The sequence below is a fragment of the Ambystoma mexicanum genome, chromosome 2p (genome assembly GCF_040938575.1).
Source record: "Ambystoma mexicanum isolate Mex_15411 chromosome 2p, UKY_AmexF1_1, whole genome shotgun sequence".
NCBI lineage: Eukaryota > Metazoa > Chordata > Amphibia > Caudata > Ambystomatidae > Ambystoma > Ambystoma mexicanum.
In genome coordinates, this window is record NC_090923.1 from 1,465,466,325 (window position 1) to 1,465,484,487 (window position 18,163).

Genomic DNA, 18,163 nt, shown 5'->3' on the forward strand with positions numbered 1-18,163 from the left:
ATAATTGGGATGCAGAACATTGTGAAACAGGGGCTCTGATGCACGGACCTCCCTTTCAGAAACAGAAAGGACAGTCTCATTTTATTAATGAAAAATTAAAAAGGCTCAGACTTTTACACCCCTGCAGAAGGCTTCCATCACAGGGGTAATGCTGCATGTTTGGGCAACGGCATACCAGCTGTTACCCCGGAAAAATTAATAAAAGAGAGCAAGTGTACCTGGGTCCTTTAACTGTATGCTCACCACTTTAGTGTTTGATAAGAAGAGGCTAAACAGTGTGTAGAGGAGCAGTTACATGCCCCTGCAGGGACTCCTGCACCCAACCTCCTATATGTTGGAAGCATGAGATTGTGCCATGCTTAACACCAGCTGTTGTGACCATACCACGGTGAGTGTTTGAGAAAATGTATCCTCTGAGAAAACCCTATCAAATGCATCCCAGAAGAGACAACAATCTGAGGGAGGAACTCCCTGAAGGAATAGGAAAAAGGAGCAAAAAGAGCAACTAGTGACGTCACGAAAGACGAGCATGATGCACTGAGAAAACTGGCCGAAGAGAATGCATGGATGTTACAGAAAATGATGACGAAGTTCTGAATCGAGTAAACTTTCACATGTGAAAAGACGATTGCATGTGTGCGAAGCACTGTAGAAGATGCAAGGCGTTCAATAACTGTACAGATGCTGTAATGCAAGTATTTTAAGTAATCTTAGAAGCTGGCTATATGTAGTGAATAGACTGCAGGCAAAGCCGCAATTGTATAGAAACTGGACATCAGTTTCATGAATTTAGTAAGCCAGAACCCAGGGAGAGAAAAGGCAAGAACTGTGTTGGAGCAAAAATAAGCTGAGATTGTGGACATCAGTTTCATGAATTTAGTAAGCCAGAACCCAGGGAGAGAAAAGACAAGAACTGTGTTGCAGCAAAAATAAGCTGAAATTGTGGAAACGAATGGCGAAGCTGTCTGGCCTGGTATCAAAGCTGAAGGAGCCAAGGCCGGTTATCTATTCTTGAAGGCAGTGGAAGTGTGAAGCTGAATCATTCCTTGTTAATATGCAAAGAAAGAACACCCATTGTTTCAAGGTTTATTCATTTAAGACATTTTAATGCTGCAAAATGGACCAAATCGGGGTCTCCTGTCATGTGAGCTAAGGATGGAAATAGAGTTGAGCGTGTAGTTCTAGATCAGCGATAGTGAGTTCTCACACTGCCAAATATTCCCAGAGACAAGAATATTTTTGCAGGGCCAAGTTCAAAGACAATCTTCATGGCAGAAGGGAAATGTGATGAGAGATGGGCTAATTGATTGGGGAGGTAAAGTCAAGTCCACCTCCTGGCACCTGGGTCTGAGCTTACGTGCTGCTAAGTGAACCGAATGTTCCAGACATGGCATGAGCATGCCAACTAATTATAGAGGGCCGTATAATGAAGGGCTTTATAGTTTGAAGACCAATGATATACTGTGTATTTAACAGTGTTGAAGATGACATGTTTTAGAGGTAGGCATAACTTGCCCACCTGACAGTAAATAGCAATCTGAGACCTTATAGAAAGTATACTTAGATGTTCCCCTTGAACATATCACAATTCCTCGTAGGTTTTTCTTATTTGCCACTTAGTAGGACGTCATGTATTGATGTATTTTTTGCATATAGGGATGTTTTTATGAGAAATGCACTGAGAGCTAGAGCGAACGTCCGTTGGTGTCCGTTTTAACTCCCTGTTTTAGATAATTGTTAATAAAACAGCACCATTGCCATCTTCCTGAGTTGGTTCGATTATTTGGTGTCAGAGTTATTCTGCATCGCCATCCATTGCATGCACGATACCCAAAGGGCCACATGCTCAAGTGCTTGGAGGAGAGCAAAGGATATCCTTTGGAGTTTAAATGAGTTAGGAACAACAGTTCTCATAATCCATGTTTCTTTTAATATGATTGTAAAATCATTAACTCTCCTCTTTCAACATTATTCACTGTAATTTTATCACTCAAAGTTTAAGCCTTAAGGAAGCTCTGAAGAGCAGAGTATGTGTTGGTGTGCATAATAAAAATGTACATTGACACTTACAGCATGTAGGGATTATGTGACTTGTCTTTAGCGCCTTTAGATTCTAAGCGATCTTCTTTATCATCATCTAAGTACTTTTCATCTTTTCTTTGGAGATGATCAAGTGATTATCTCCTGGTTATAATGTTATATTATAACTGTTGTTTTATAAGACGTTTAATGCCGGAGACCAGATTCTAAGCGCCAGACCAGTGGTCGAAGTGGGCGTGAGCGGTTGGGAGCAGTGCGCTTCTACTTTTATTTTAACGTTTAACCGTTCCTATACTTTTATTGTAAAAAGAAACCATTCCGGAATGGTTTATTTTTTAAATAAAAGTTTAGGAAGAAGTTTAAACTTACACTTCAGTGCACTGCACTGAACATTCCCTTAAACAGCAGGTGTGTTTATTTGGGGGTTTGGCTTGCGCCTGGGAAGGGGCATGGCGATGGGGTTTGTGGGGTGCAGGCCAGCAGGGAACATAGTTCCACTACTTCTTTTCGCACACTTCGACCACTGTGCGAGACCGGGATTCATACCTGTGTTTTTGCTTTCAAGACAAACGCGTTGCCTCTGAGCTATCCTCCCGGCCCAGTTAAAGGACTCAGACACACTTTCCCTCTTCTGCTTCTGTAAATGTTGGTGATTTAGCATGATGTGCAAATGAGAGTGTCACTTGTAATAAGGTGATATTACCCGACAGGGCAGGCCCTGTAATGTGCTGCTTGCCCGAGTTAAGGCCTTGAGCGGTGCCATTACAAACCGGGCCGACCAGCTCTTAAGTTAATATGACCAATTAGCACCAGCAAATACCAGATGTGGGTGCAAAGCCTTTGTTTAACAAACAAGATAAAACATATATTTTGAATGTCCATAACCCTTCCACACTTCAGAAGGCTGTTTTGTCTGTTGAGTAGGATGATTTCGTCAACCCAGAAAACTAACTTGGGAAGAACGGAGTGGTGGACATGAATGAAATGCAATTTTTGTTATTTTTTTGTGGACTTACCAAAGCATGCCTGGTGTATGAGGGTGCAAATGTGGACACTGGTGCTGACTGCAGGGTACAGGGGCATGCATGTCTGGGGCAGCTGTTGGGGAGAGGGGTGTACAGCTGACAGGCAGCTTGGAATGTGGGCTTGTAAGCATACAATCATTCGGTGATTGATAAATCCGGATTGGCTGCGCCCCTCAGACAGGCTGATAATGAGCACATAAAAAGCAATGAATGCCTACCACATGTTTCACTTCTACTTTGCACATAAGGGGCATTTGGAGCTAGCCATACAAGCTTTGAAAATGTGGCTGTGTAAACAGGACCCCAATTGTTCCACAAGTAATTTGGGAATTAGATTGGGCGACAAATATATTTGGAAGAATGTAATATATGCCATCTTCCTTGCGTCTTCAAAATGGGAAAGATAAAGAATTGTGCTTTTGATAACTTGTTTAAATTTGAGATGTGATCTTTCTGAGTTAATACAAATGTTTGAGGTAATACAAATGTTTATACAAAATATGATGCAGGTGCCAGGAAAAGGCACCCGAATTCATTTCCATTTGTTGCCAAAAGGCTTTTCAGACAGAGGCTTCATCTGATTTTAACTGATTGGATGCAGTTATATTGCGTCAATTCCGAAGGAATCAGACAGGAAAACCTGCATCCAGGAGCACATGAAATTAAGGAAACAAAAGAGGAAAGGTAACTAGCAAGGGCGATTATTGATGCAGAAATGCTTTCAGTTTTTTGTAAAATACGTTGAAACAATTTAGTTGGCAAAGTTCTTGGGGAAGTTCATTCCAAATTGTTGAGCTCATGAAAGAGAACATTTTGTCACCTCTCATAGTCCACCATGAGCGTGGGACAGTCAATAATTATTTATGCTAGGATAACAATGCTAGAATGTTGGTAAAAGTAAATCTTATAGCTAAGAAAACCAGGAACCGGACATGAATGCACTTGGAAATTAAACATAGAATTTTGCAGAGGATTCGCTGGCCAACTGGAAGCCAGTCCAAAGATAATAGGAAACTTGTGATGGAGGAACTCTTGTGTTGTCTCAAGAGAAGCCTAATGGTGGCATTTTGAGTGACTTGAAGATGATTTGCCTGCATGAAGAGAATTGGCATAGTTCAAAAGGGAGTTCCTGGAGGCGCCCACACCTGGAGCACAGTAAGAAGCAGAGAGTCCGACTAAGCAGACGTAGAAGGAAAAAATAGCTGCTCCGACCACGTCATTGACCTGCAGTTTGAGGATAAATTCAGAATCGCAAATAACTCCCAGGTGCTTCACCTTACTACCAAAAGCGGTGGGCAGCCTGAAAAGAACTAAGGCGCAAGGAGATCGGGTGGTGTCAGTCAAGAAATGTTTAAAACCCAGCAACATTACTTTGGTGTTAGAGGGATTAAGTTGTAGTTCATTGTAAGTCATCCATTGGAAGACTGTGGCAAGCTTAACAATTCTACTACCCCCCCTAAAAAGCATCGCCTGGCACCACAGAAAAACCTACCAGGTGTGTGAACTACACTCCCGAAAAACAGCAACCTCAACGGTGAGGAAAAAAATGTGTGATGACCTACAACGCACCACTACTACAACATGGACCCCATGCTCTAAAACTCACATGCAACAAATTGCATTGAACAAACTCTAACTGCATATAGGCCCCCTGCCCTTGCATCTACGGCACCACCCTAATTTAAGGGCTTAACTCCCTGGAGCACTCACAATAAAGTGTCCTCCCTCCTCAATAAATGGGTTTCCCACAAAGGTTTTGAAAATACAAACAGCAACCACACCTGGCCACAGTGTGGAAACCAAACCCCATTAACATGCATGCAACCCCAAAACATGTGCAACTTCAAACAACCACAACTACAATTGCGTCACACTTCTCACGTGTACTACTACTACATCACGTGCTACACACACACACATGACATCTACGCCCCTACTACATTACATCACAGACCTCAGATAAACACTCCTCAACATGAGAGAAACCCCAGTAGGTCCACGCGCTTTAACACATATCTGCGTATCATCAGCACAGCAGTGGTAATACAGGTGGACATTACGAAATAACAGGGGGGGGTAAAAGTGATCTCTGAGGCTCTCCACAGGTCAGGTCACAGGAGTGGGATTGTACAGAAAGGTTGGAGCCTACTTGAAAGGAACCGCAATAATGTCTGATCTGATATCCCCCCGAGATCTTTTAAATGAGAAAGAAGAATACTGTGATCCACAGTAGCGAAGGCTGCTTATAGTTACATTGCGTTCATTGCACAAGTATGAAAGGTTCTGGGGATGAATGGGGATGAATGATGTGTGATATGTGTTCGGTGGTTGGTGTGATATGTGTATGTTTTTACAATGGTTTTTAATTATGGGTAGTCAATTATTCTTATTGCATATTTTATAGATGTATTTTTCATGATAATCAAATTAGGAATAAAATAAAAAGAAATGTAACAAATAAAATGTGCTTTGTCTAGCAATCAGATTTTTTAAGCAGGTTTCTTCTTGGAAGGGATTGAGTGGCGCTCTAAAAGTGTGAATTGTATTGAAAATGGTTGGAGGGCTTGCATTTGGCTACGGACAATTGCAGTTTTGTGCATGGTATAGTTGTAACATAACAAGAAAAGACAGAGCAACAGCTTCCTTCTTTGACAGTTTTCTAGCAAATGAAAAGAATTTTTTTGTTGCCATTAATTAGGCAATAAGCCCCGAGCCGGCGGGCCATTACCATGTCAGGTAATGCCCCCGGGGCCCATAGTTACAGACTTGTGCATAGCGAGGGCCCTAACGAAGGCACCTGGCATTAGCAGACATGGTAATGGCCCGCTGGCGAGGGGCTTATTTACCAATGGTGTTTTTTTCAGTTGCGAAATGTGTTGCGTTTCGCAACTGAAAAAAAAATAAGAAAAAAATAATGGCTGCCGTGGACTGGGAAATGTAGTCCATTTTCCCTTTCTGTGGCAGCCATAGTAAACAAAGAAAATGGCCACCATGGAACGGGAGAAGGGACTACACGTAGTCACTTCTCCCTTTCCATAGTGGCCATTAAAGTACATTTTTTTTAAAAAAAGGTAAACAAAATAATGCCTGCCTTGGAACTGGGAGAAAGGAGTATAAGTAGTCCCTTCTCCCTTTCCATGGCTGCCACTCTGCAAAGGAACCTGGGGCCGTGGCGGAGAAGCAGAGGCTTCAGAATCTTCTCAGCGAGGTAAGGCCCAGGTGATGGCCAATGAGCTTGCTTTTCACAAGCTCATTAACCCTCGCCGCGTACTAATGATCAAGACACCAAGCCTTGTTTTTGTCCGAGCCCTCGTGGTCATTATGAACATGATGGTAATTAAGTATGGCCAAATATTGCCGGTATACCACGTCCTCAAAACTGGCCTTACATTTCACATAAGCTTTGTGTGGTAATAATGGGATTCTGTACCTTCAAACCTATGCTGTGAAATATCTGTGTATGCCTCACAGACCTGCACATATTTAATGCAATTTCAGATGTTTTAGATGCAGAAATTTCAATTTTCAGATGTTTTAGATGTAGAAGTCCACTGTGATTTTTCCACATATGGCGAGGAGCCGGGCCAGAAAAGACATGGAAGTGGATGGCGGAACATGGATTTCCCACAAATTCCTCCATCCACTTACATATTTGATTACAGTTTTGCCTAGCCTAGGTGGTAATGATAAAACATGTGGTATTTTAAATAACTCTTATTTTTAAAGTGGCATCTAATTATAAGTTTTGATTCTATGAAATATTAATGACATGGTGTACATAGAAAGTACTACATTGGGTAAATAACCCATATGCAATCCCCACTCACATTAAGATGGCATGATAAAAGTATGAGGTATTTCAATTACCAATTTATTTACCATAACCATCACACTTATAGAGGGATCTGAGTGTTCTCTTCATTAGATTTCCCCCTAAAACTCTAAAGCCTCTAAAATTCCCAATTGTTTGATCATTTTCAAGGAATACAGTTCATGCCAGTTAGATTCCCATGGCCAATTTTCAAAGAATAAGCCATTAACAATGGGTTCAAGCTTACCCTTGCATATATGTAATCAAAGTATTTCATCGCGCTGTCCTATCCTCCGCACACCCTCCAGTTGGCACAAGCTCACTCATTATTTGGTACCCCAGATACTTATGGACCTTTTCATTTTCGAATATTGTCTTGTTTATTCTGTAGGTGTAGGTATTTTTTCTCAAATTAAATGTATAGGAGCAGACGTATACATCCGCAGGAGATCCTACCTCCATACCTCCCCTGTATTGAAGTTATGAAACCATGCCCTGTCTAACTTCAGCTAGTGTACCAATAATACAGTGAGCATATGGAAGACGGTATGCATTAAGACGACCATATCAAATGTACCCTCGAGTTGACGACAGCCTATAGGAGGAACTCTCTGAAGGAATATGAGAAAGAGCTAAGAAGATGAACTGATGGCGTCATAAGAAAGTGTGCACGACGTCCCGAGATACTGAATGATGATGATGTATGGATACTAGAGAACATATGACGAAGTAAAGAATCAAAGTGGAAAAGAAGAAGATTACACTTTAACAAAGTGTTGCAGAAAACAGAAATGTAATGAATGTACAGACGCTGAAACGCAAGATAGATCAAGTCATCATTTATGCTAGTTATAAGTAGTAAATAGAATGCAGGCAGAGCCGCCATTGTACAGAAAATGGACATTGGTATCATGAAATAAGTAAACCAAAGAAACATGAGGAGACTGGCTGTGTCGCAGTAAAATAGTACGTTGTTGTAGCTGCGTTGGGAGGTTTTCTTGCCTGAAGTTAAGAACTGGGAAGTCGAGGTCAGCTATCTATGCTGAAGAGGAACATGTGTGCGGAGGATGAATCCTCTCACGTTAAAGTGCAACAAAGAACACAGAATATGCGAAGTCTTAATTCATTTAAAAGCTTGCAGAATTAACAGAATGGTGGTCTCTTGTCACATCAGTTGAGGCTGAAAATAGCGCTTGAACTTGGAGTTCCAGACATGATAGTGAGTTCCCTCACTCCTGTTGCAAATCTAGGACAAGAATACTCTGCGATGCCAAGTACAAAGAAAGTTTCATGGCAGAAAACATGGTTAATGAGAGATGCTGGGCTAATTGGGTGGTGAGGTAGCTTCATGTCCTATCTCCCTGCACCTGAGTCTTGGCTCACGTGCTGCTAAATGAACCGAATGTTCCAGACATGGCACAAGCGCGCAAAACCAATTGTATTAGTCTCTATATAACGAAGGACCTTATAGCTTGAGAGACCAATGAAACATAGTGTATCTAATTTGTCTTAAAATGACACGTATTAAGAGGTAGGCATAAATTGTGCACCTGATATCGGACAGCCAATAACAATCCTAGCTCCTATATGTTTGTATATCTAGATGTTTCCCATAACCAATCCCGACCCTTGATAGGTTTTTCACTATTGCCACGTAGTATGACGTCACTCTGATGCATAATGAATGATATAAATTGTATTTTCTGTGGAAATCAATGAGAGACTAAGCGTGCATCCGTTGATGTTTGTTGTAATCTCCCTGTTTTTAGATAATTGTTAATAAAACAGCAAGTTGCCATCTCCTTGAGTTTGTCCGGTTATTTGGTGTAATCCCATGCAGTAACAGATGCACTTTCCAAGGGCCATAAACTCATAACAAATACAATTTTTAACTAATAATTATAGCAGGACCATTTGCCTTGCCTACCAATAAGAAATGCCTAGCCTCCCGTGCTGGCCTATCTAAGAAACTGCATTAACTGCATATGAAGATCCACTCATCCAAGAGCTATTTGCTTTCAGTTGCAACATGGTTTGCTGATCATACAGATTGAACGCTTATAAATAGATGAGACCTTGGGACAAAAAATGGTTTGTCTGGTGCCCTGGGATTCGGGCAGGAGCACACAATTTACTGTCCCTAACCCCAAATTAGGATTCATATATACACCTTGTTTCAAAATGAGGCAATTTTTTTAGAGAGTACATGTATGTCTTAAGTGTACTGAACGGGGAGTGGCGCAAGACTATAGCCCTGTGTCTGATCACTTTTACAGGGAATTGGCTGAGATTCTTGCTCTCCTATGTTTACCCTGAACCGAGAGTCAGAGTGAAGCATTCATTACAGCTGCTTGTCGGAGGCTATGGGGACCCTCTCATTCCTTAAGTCTAATGTGCAAAGTAATCCCCACTCCCTCAAGCCAATGCTAGAAGGAGGTGCCCATATGTGATTTCCAGGCCTGCAAAATAACTTTACGGGCCAGAGTGCTCCCCCAAATTAACCATACAACATTGTCATGTCAGATATCACCAAGACCCTCATCCCCACCCATCACCAGGACTTGGCAAATATTTGGGGTGTGCAAGTGGAGACCTCTTCGATATATGGTTAGACCTTTTGCTCAGAATGCCTCAGGTTTCAGATACTTTTAAAACATGCGGACTGACTTAACCGTACACTAAACACATTAAATCTCTGTGAGATAATAATTACCCAATACGTATACAAATGCTATTGGCTATAACTCAATCATTACAAACATAGAAATATTTTATTTATAAAGAGGTGGGAGTACATAATGATTGCAATAGGCACACACACAAACATACACACACACACATATCTAGACAAAGACTATCTTTTCCCTTTGCCCCCTCCAGCTAATCTAGAATAGGGCTGCAAGACTTATCCTTGGCCTCAAGCCAAGGGACCACATCTCTCCAGCCCTAAAATCTCTCCACTGGCTCCAGGTGGCTGCAAGGATCAAGTTCAAGACCCTCTGCATCATCCACAAGGCCTTCTAAGGCCTGAGACCACACTATCTCCAAATGTCCCTCCCTAAATACTCCCCTGCTAGAGCCCTCTGCTCCTCTAACTCCAACAGTTTCACTGTCAAGCGCTTCTCCAAGCAGAGAGTGGAGGCAGGTCTCTCTCCTCAGCTGGTGTCTCCCATTCGAACAGCCTCCCTGCCCCTCTCAAACTTGAGCCGGACCTCCTTAAATTCTGGAAACTGCTAAAAACTCTGCTCTTCTCTACCTCTTTCCCTTCCCTGCTAATCATCCCACTGCCGCTGTGACCGGTGGCCTGATCCTCATGAATCTCACAGGATCCCAAGCCCTTCCGCCCAGTCAATGCCAGCAGCCCCCAGCCCCCCCGAGTCCCCAACTGCACTGCCCTGTGGGCCCCTGCTTGGTGGCTCCACTTCCCACCCTTGAGAGTCACCTGTACAAGCACTTAGCCTGAGTTTCCTCCTTGACTCCCCTTAGCAATTCCTTCCCAGGCCCTCCTCCAGCACCTGTCCACGTCTCTGCTCCTCCTTCCATCCCCATCCCCTGCACTTCTCCTCACTGCACTTGCACGTTCAAATGCCACAAGGCCTAGTAGGACCATGACTGTACATTTACTGTTTTTGCCACTGGTATCATTTCCCTTGTTCCTTTTCCATTTAGCCTTGTGGCGCTTTGAAACACAATTCTGTTGTATAAAGCGCCTTACAAAAGCTCAATAAAATACATTAATTTCAAAAACAATTTAAAAAAATGTATACAAAATTATCTCACATAACACCTAAAAGTGTCAGTGCTCAAACACAACCACGAAAAAACATTTAAATATGAAAAATATTTTATGGCATGCAAATACACATATTCACAAGAAGACAAAGGCCCTAATTCATGGAATTCATTGCGTAGTAAATAGGGACTTTGGGTGCCAAACTGGGTGCAAAAAATCCCATTTGTCGATTCATGGAATTGACTGTGCAGGATGTTTTCGTACTTTGCAGGGACTTCGCTCAGGCTCAGCACGTCTCTGCGTGCAGTCGATCTCCCTGTACGAGACACCTCGTAGAGCAATGGCATGGCCTGCGCAGAGGCCAAAGTAGGGGGTGGAACAGGCGAAATGGGGAAGAACATGGGAAAATGTGGGTGTTATGAGGGACGGGCCGCAGGCAGTCCAACGAGCGCCCACTAATGCGCGGAACGAAGCACATTCATCTCTCATTGGGGAAAGGCCCACACAAAGCCCTCAATCTATCCCCCACCCAAAGGCAGGCGTACAGACACTTGCGCATAGGAATCACCTCTGTGCAGTGAGATTGCATGTTGGAATTAGGGGTGCGTGCACGCAGGCGAGGTTCGGAACTAATTTAGGGGTGCGCTTGCGCAGTGTAGCGGGTGCATGAATGGTTTACGGGGGTCCGCACGCAGATTTTCCAGAGTTTTACCCAAGCTACGGGAATTAGTATGCATGTTGTCTGGGTGCCGGTAATTGTTACGGAGGACCCTGTGCAGTGTCCTCGAGGTGCAGACCTGGTTGTGGGGGCCCCATGCACTGTTTCAAGGGTGCATGTGTTTGCGCATGAGGAGCACGCAAAGCTAGCTGTATCTGGCTCTTTTTGCTTTGTGTGGGCCCAGGTCATTGGCGTTCCGGCCACCGACTTGCGCATACGGGCACTTTGCACAAACAATTCCATGAATACGTAGAGTCCGCGTCAAAATGTCTGCGTGTAGGCTCGCGCTGAGGCGTCGTCGGCACAAGGCCTTTGCAGGACCTCTGAACACTTTTTCATGAATCGTGCCCAAAGACTACAATTACCCTACAATTTTACAAAGTGCTTGTGCTTAAACATCAGGAGAAAAACATTATCAGAAATATTTCATAGTTCATCAATAACCTTCAATTAAACTACAGTTCCATCATGTCTTGGACATGGGGACCCCCTTTCTTTGTCCTCACACTAACCGACCATACAGGAGGTGCTGTGTTACTCTTTAGAACATCAGGAAACCTTTTTTGATAGTAATGTATTCCGCCAGCCCTCCTGTTTAAACACAGCATTAGTCTTTGTGACCAATCCCGGGCACCTGATATCTTAATGTTTTAATTAACTGTAATGTTTCAATAGGGTTAATGAATACAGTTCTTGAACTTTGTCACGTTGATGTCTCCGCAGTTATGGGGGGGCGGGTCCAGGGAGGGGAAGTGACATTGGGTAAACGGATGTGAAGGGTGGTGGGAGGAGGGTCGGGCAGAGTTACCGTGTGATAGAATAAAGAAGAAGTGTTTGGCAGCTCTCTGTGTTCGTGCCTAATTTCATGTGTGTATTGCGCAGCGAGTGAGGCCTGACCCAGCGACGACACTGACGACGAGGCGGGATGGCCCCCCTGTGTGGCACACGTGCAGCGGACCGCGAGCGAGGCGACATCACGGCCCATCGCTCTCGCGGCCATAGATCATCGCTCCAGCTGCAGGCGCCACAGTGCGCACAGAACGCCGGAGGCCCGCGGGAGGACGCACGCTCATGATTGCCTGCTGATAGTGAACAATTAGCAGCGCCAGTGAAATTCGAGGCTGTGGAGACTCTGGCCTGAACTGAAGGCACAGGCCTCAGAAGAAGGAGAGGCAGCCTGTCAAGGTAGGCCAAGTCACAGGGCCACCCAAGGAGAGTTCAGGGCATAATAAAAACCCCACAGGAACAGTCACAAAGATGGTGCTCGTGCCCTGAGAGGCGGCCATCAATAGGAGATGAGGGCTAGGAGACACATCCCTTAATCAGTGTGATACGTGGGGAGATAATAGCCTAGAAGGGAGTGGTGCTCGTGCCCCAATGGCGGCCACACCCTGTGATACAAGGACTTAAGGAGAAAACAACCAGGAGGTCAGGATGTTCGGTTAGGACAACAATCAGGGGGCACGAGCCCAGGGACAGGGCCCCCAGGTGGCAGACCAAGTCCCATACAGGCTGCCCGACATGCTGGCAGCCCAGATGCCAGGGGCATTTGATGTCATCGACACCAGAAACATGGGTCCCAGATGGAGCAAGTGGATCAGGGACTTTGAGCTATACTGGGTGCCACATGACCAATAGAAGAGGATCGTCAAAAATGCCTATTAAAACTAGCCATGGGATCGGCTTCCAGGAATATTATCGACTCCATTGGCTCTCTTCAAGAGCTAAAGGACGCACTGGCAGCGTATTTTACACCCCACCCCAATGTGGACTATGAAAGACACCTGTCCCACAGCACCAAACAGCAAAAGGGTGAGACCATGGATGCCTATGTCATGAGGTTGCGCACCAAGATGAAGCATTGTGACTTTGCAAACTATTCTAACACTGAAGCACTGAGGTCACAGATCATAGCGGGGTGTGAATCTCAAACATTCAGACGAAAACTACTCCAAAACCAACACACTCTGGATGAGATACTCGCGCTAGCCCGCGATGAGTGAGCCATAGACTCACAGGTGGAGAGCTTCAATGCTCCTGCAACAGGAGAAAGCATCCACAAACTACAACCTGAGAGAAGATCAGAGGAGCTGTTTTGTTATAAGTGTGGTTTTGAATACCCCCACGAAGGGACTTGCCTTGCCATAGGTCAACGGTGTGCCACGTGTGGTGGAGAGGGCCATTTCAAGTTGGTGTGCAGACTCTTCAGAGATAGAGGAAGAGATCGGGCAAGAGAAACCACACCCAAATACAAGACAAGAACCCAACCCTCTTCAGGGAACTACCCGGGTACCGCTTCCCAAGGACCATCCACCCAGGCCAGCCCTGACTTCCATGAACGAGAATCAGGAGACAACAAACAAAGGAGAGAGAGAAGAGACAGAAGAAGATATGTCATGAGAGCGAGACCGGAGCGACAGCAAGAAGGCATGTATGCTACTTAGTGGAGCAATCACATCTGACTCAGACGCCAGCTCCTCGGGAAGTGATCAGAAAAAGAAGGCATACGTCTATGATCTGGGAAATCCCACCGCCAAAGCACACAGCCCCACTTTGATCATCAAGCTAAATGAACAACCCACTGAATTCCTGATTGACACAGGTGCACCGTGAGTGTCATCCGTGAAGCAGTTTTTAAGGAACTTCCCACAAGGCCAAAGCTGAGTCCCGCTGTCGTAGACATCTATGCCTATGGTGCCAAAGCACCCCTAAAGTGTCTAGGATAATTCGAGGGAACATGTCGATATAAAGGACATGAGAAAAGGATACCTGTTCATGTCCTAGCAACTGAAACGGACAGTGGGTGCATCCTAAGTTTCAAAGCAGCAGTCAACATGGGACTCATCCATATTCTCTATAACATCATGGTCCATAAATTCATCAACCTCTTGGAAATGATCACTAATCTATATCCCTGTATCTTCCGGGGCATCAGAAAGCTGAAAAATAGACCGATCAAACTACCCATAGATGAGTCCATACGTCCGGTGGCCCAGCACTACCGTGGGATTCCAATTAACATCCAAAGGAAAGTGGAGGATGAACTACGCAAGCTGCTCGAGCAAGACATTATCGAGCCAGCCACCGGCCCCACCACCTGGGTGTCACCGATAGTACCAGTCCCGAAGAAAGGGTCTGAAGCGATCAGGCTCTGCGTGGACATGAGGCGCCCGAACCAAGCCATCCAGAGAGAGAGGCACTTGGTCCCATGCATCACCAACATGATACACCTCTTGAACAGGGCCAAAGTATTGTCGAAGCTGGACCTACAGAAAGGATATCATAAACTGGTGTTGAGTCCTGAAAGCCACAACATAACCACGTTGTGACACATCTAGGACTGTTTTGCTACAAAAGGCTAGGCTTCGGGGTATCATCGGCTGCGGAAATATTTCAGGCCGAGGTACACAATGTCATCAAGCATATACCCAACTGCCTTAATTATAGTGATGACATCCTGGTCTTCGGTACTGATGTCAGCAAACACGATGAGGCCCTCATGAAATTGTGCAAAGCCCTGGAAGCGGCCAACATCACACTCAACTGGGACAAATGTGAGTTCCACAAGAGCACACTGAAATTCTTCGGCCACATCTTTTCAGAAACAGGCATGTCACCGGACCCTGATAAAGTGGCAGCACTAAATGACACAGCACCCCTGGCCAACGTCTCAGAACTATGATAATTCCTAGGGCTCACGAGCTACTGTACCCGGTACATCAGAGACTTTGCGACAGTAAGCGAGCCCCTGAGGCTCTTAACTAAACAAGATGCCACTTTTTAATGTATGGAAGAGTGCCAAAGGGCGTTCAAAGCCATCAGGAAAAGGGTTGCCAAGGCCGAGAATATGTCGTACTATGACCCAGATCATCAGACAGAGCTGACGGTGGACGCCAGCCCATTTGGGCTAGGGGCTATTTATTTTATTTTTATTTTATTTTATTACATTTGTTATACGGCCAAACCCGGGGGTAACACGGCGTAGTTACAGACAATGGGAGAATGCACTCTTAGAGAGAACAAAGTAGTACACAGGAATAGCAGTCGAAAATATACAATAATATACAAAGCAGTCAGATATGTACAGTTAATTGGAGCAGAGTAGTGCTCTGGTTCAGTTAGAACTTATTGAAGAGCCAAGTCTTCAAGAAGCTTTTGAATTTGGGGAAGGAGGTTTTGTTCATAATGTGGGTCGGTAGCGCATTCCAATGTCTGGGGGCCAGCGTTTTGAAGCTACTACCCCCTGCTTTCTCTCTTTTGTATCTGGGGGTTTCAAGGTATGCGTTTTTGTTGGACCTGAGGAGTCTGGTTTGGGGCTTCATCATGACTGTGTTGTTGAGGTATTTAGGTGCTTTGTTGGCCCTGCATTTGTAGGTGATGCTCAGGGTTTTAAATAGAATTCTGGCTTGGATGGGGAGCCAGTGTTGGACTCTTCTGGTGTTAGAGATATGTTCAGATTTTTTGATGCCTAAAGCTGCTCTGAGGGCTTTGTTCTGCATAAGTTGAAGTTTGGCTATGTTGGCTTTGGAGGTGCCAAGGAAGAGGATATTACAATAGTCTAGTTTAGACAGTATGAGTGCTCTGGCTAGAGTAACACAGTTGTTGGCTGAGAGGAATTTACGGCTGATGTAGATAAGTTTGGAGGTGTAGGAAGTGGATGAGGCTAATGTGTTTACTTGTTTAGACATGGATAGTGTTGCATCTAAGTAGACTCCAAGGGTCTTGACTTGTTTAAGAACAGGGATTATGGTTCCATCGATGGTGAATGAATTGAAAGTGGGCTCGAGGGAGTTGATTTTGCTGGAGGAGCCTAGTATGAGGAGCTCGGTTTTGTCATCGTTGAGACAAAGGCTATTATTAGCCATCCAGTTTTGGATGAGTGAGTAAATTTGGTTAACCAGGAGGGAGTCTTGTTCATGATTGCCTGAGAGAGGAATGAGGATTTGGGTGTCATCGGCGAAGTTAGTATAGATGACACCCATGGCATCCAGCGCTGCAAATAATAGCTTAGTATAGGCGTTATACAGAGTGGGGGATAGGCAGGAGCCTTGTGGCACACCTGCAGGGACAGGCACTGGGTCTGCTGATTCTTTTCCGATGGATACTCTGGAGGTCCTATCAGCCAAGAATGATTTGATCCAGTTGGTGTCATTCTGAGCTAGGTTGAAATTGTTTGCTAGAGTGTTACAGAGTTTATCGTGGTCAACCAGATCAAAGGCCGCTGAGAGGTCCAGGAGCATCAGTAGACAGAGTTTACCTGCTTCTCTAGTGGCATCCATTTGGATCTTAAGATCAAGGAGGGCTGTCTCTGTGCTATGGTTGGGACGGAATCCTGACTGTCGGTCTCCTAATAGTTGATGTTGTTCCAAATGGTTCTGAATTTGGCAGTAGGCTATTTTGTCAATTATTTTTAGGAGAAATGGGACCGTTGTAATAGGTCGGTAATAAGTGGGTATTGATGGGTCCAGGGATGGGTTTTTTAGTAGTGGTGTCACCCACGCTTTTTTGATACTGGTGGGGACTGTGTTTCTGAGGAACGAGGCATTGATGAATTCAGTGATGATGGGTGTAAGGGTGGGAGCACCGAGTTTCACTAGGTGGGAGGGGAATTGGTCTTCTTTACAGTTGGAAGCTTTGAGTTTCATTATGGTGTCATATACTTCTTTGTTAGACACTAGTGTGAATTGAAATGGGGGGCCAGTAGTGGCATTTGATGTGGTCATTGATATGGTGTGTGGAGTTTTGTCAGCTAGGAGCGTTTTTTTTCTTGTCAATTTTATTTTGCAGTAGAAGGATTTTAGATGAGAGTGCGTTTTGTATAGTGGCGCACCAGTCTTTGCTAGCGTTGGAAGGTGCTGAGGTTTGACAACGGTTTTCAAGCTCTCTAAGGATGGTAAACAGTTCTTTGCTGTCTGAGGACGCATTAGCAATGCGGAGGTTGAAGGCATTGGCTTTTTGGGTGATTATTGCTGACTTATATGTTTTGTTGGCTTCAGCGAAGGCTAATGCCGATTCTGGGGTATTATTTTTCTTATGGAGGTGTTCAAGTGATCTTTTTGTGCGTCTTAAGGCTACAGGTTCCTCATTAAACCAAGAGCAGGAACGTTTGTCAGGTCTACGGGTTTTAGTGGTGATGGGAGCAAGTAGGTCGATAGTTTGGGTAAGGCATTCTTGGTATTGTTCTGCTAGATAGGATGGGTTGTTGGTGCCTAGGACTATCTGCGCAAAGGCAGCACTCAGGGCTTGTCTGAGTTTGTCGTCGGAGAGCTTTTTGATATTTCTAGTTTCGAATGTTTCTGGTTTATTAGGGGTGATGTGCTCTGTACTGGCATTGTCTATAGTGAAGTTGATTACATAGTGATCTGACCAATTGACTGGGCGGATGGAGTCAATGGTGACTAGAGAGTTGAGAGTGAGAAGCCAGTCTAAGGTTCTTCCTTTTGCGTGGGTGGGTTTATCTATCAGTTGTAGGAAGTTCATTTCTGACATGGCTGTATAGAATGTAGATGCTTCTGAGTCCAGGGGATCATTGTATCCTAGGTTAAAGTCACCGAGGACTATGCATTTAGTTTTAGGCTTGATGAAGGGTGTTAGGAGTAGTGGGATGTTCAAGTCGGGTGTGTATTTTTATTGGGTAATCTGTACACCACTAGTAAGTTAGTAGTGGTTTTGGGGTTGGAAGTATACTTCACTAGTAGGAGTTCATAGCCTTGTATCTGTTCTATTGGGCTAACTCTGATTTCCAGAGTGGTTTTGGCTATTATGGCAACTCCGCCTCCTTGGGTATTTGTCCTGTCTGTTCTAAGGATGCTGAATCCTGGGGGAATGGCTAGGGC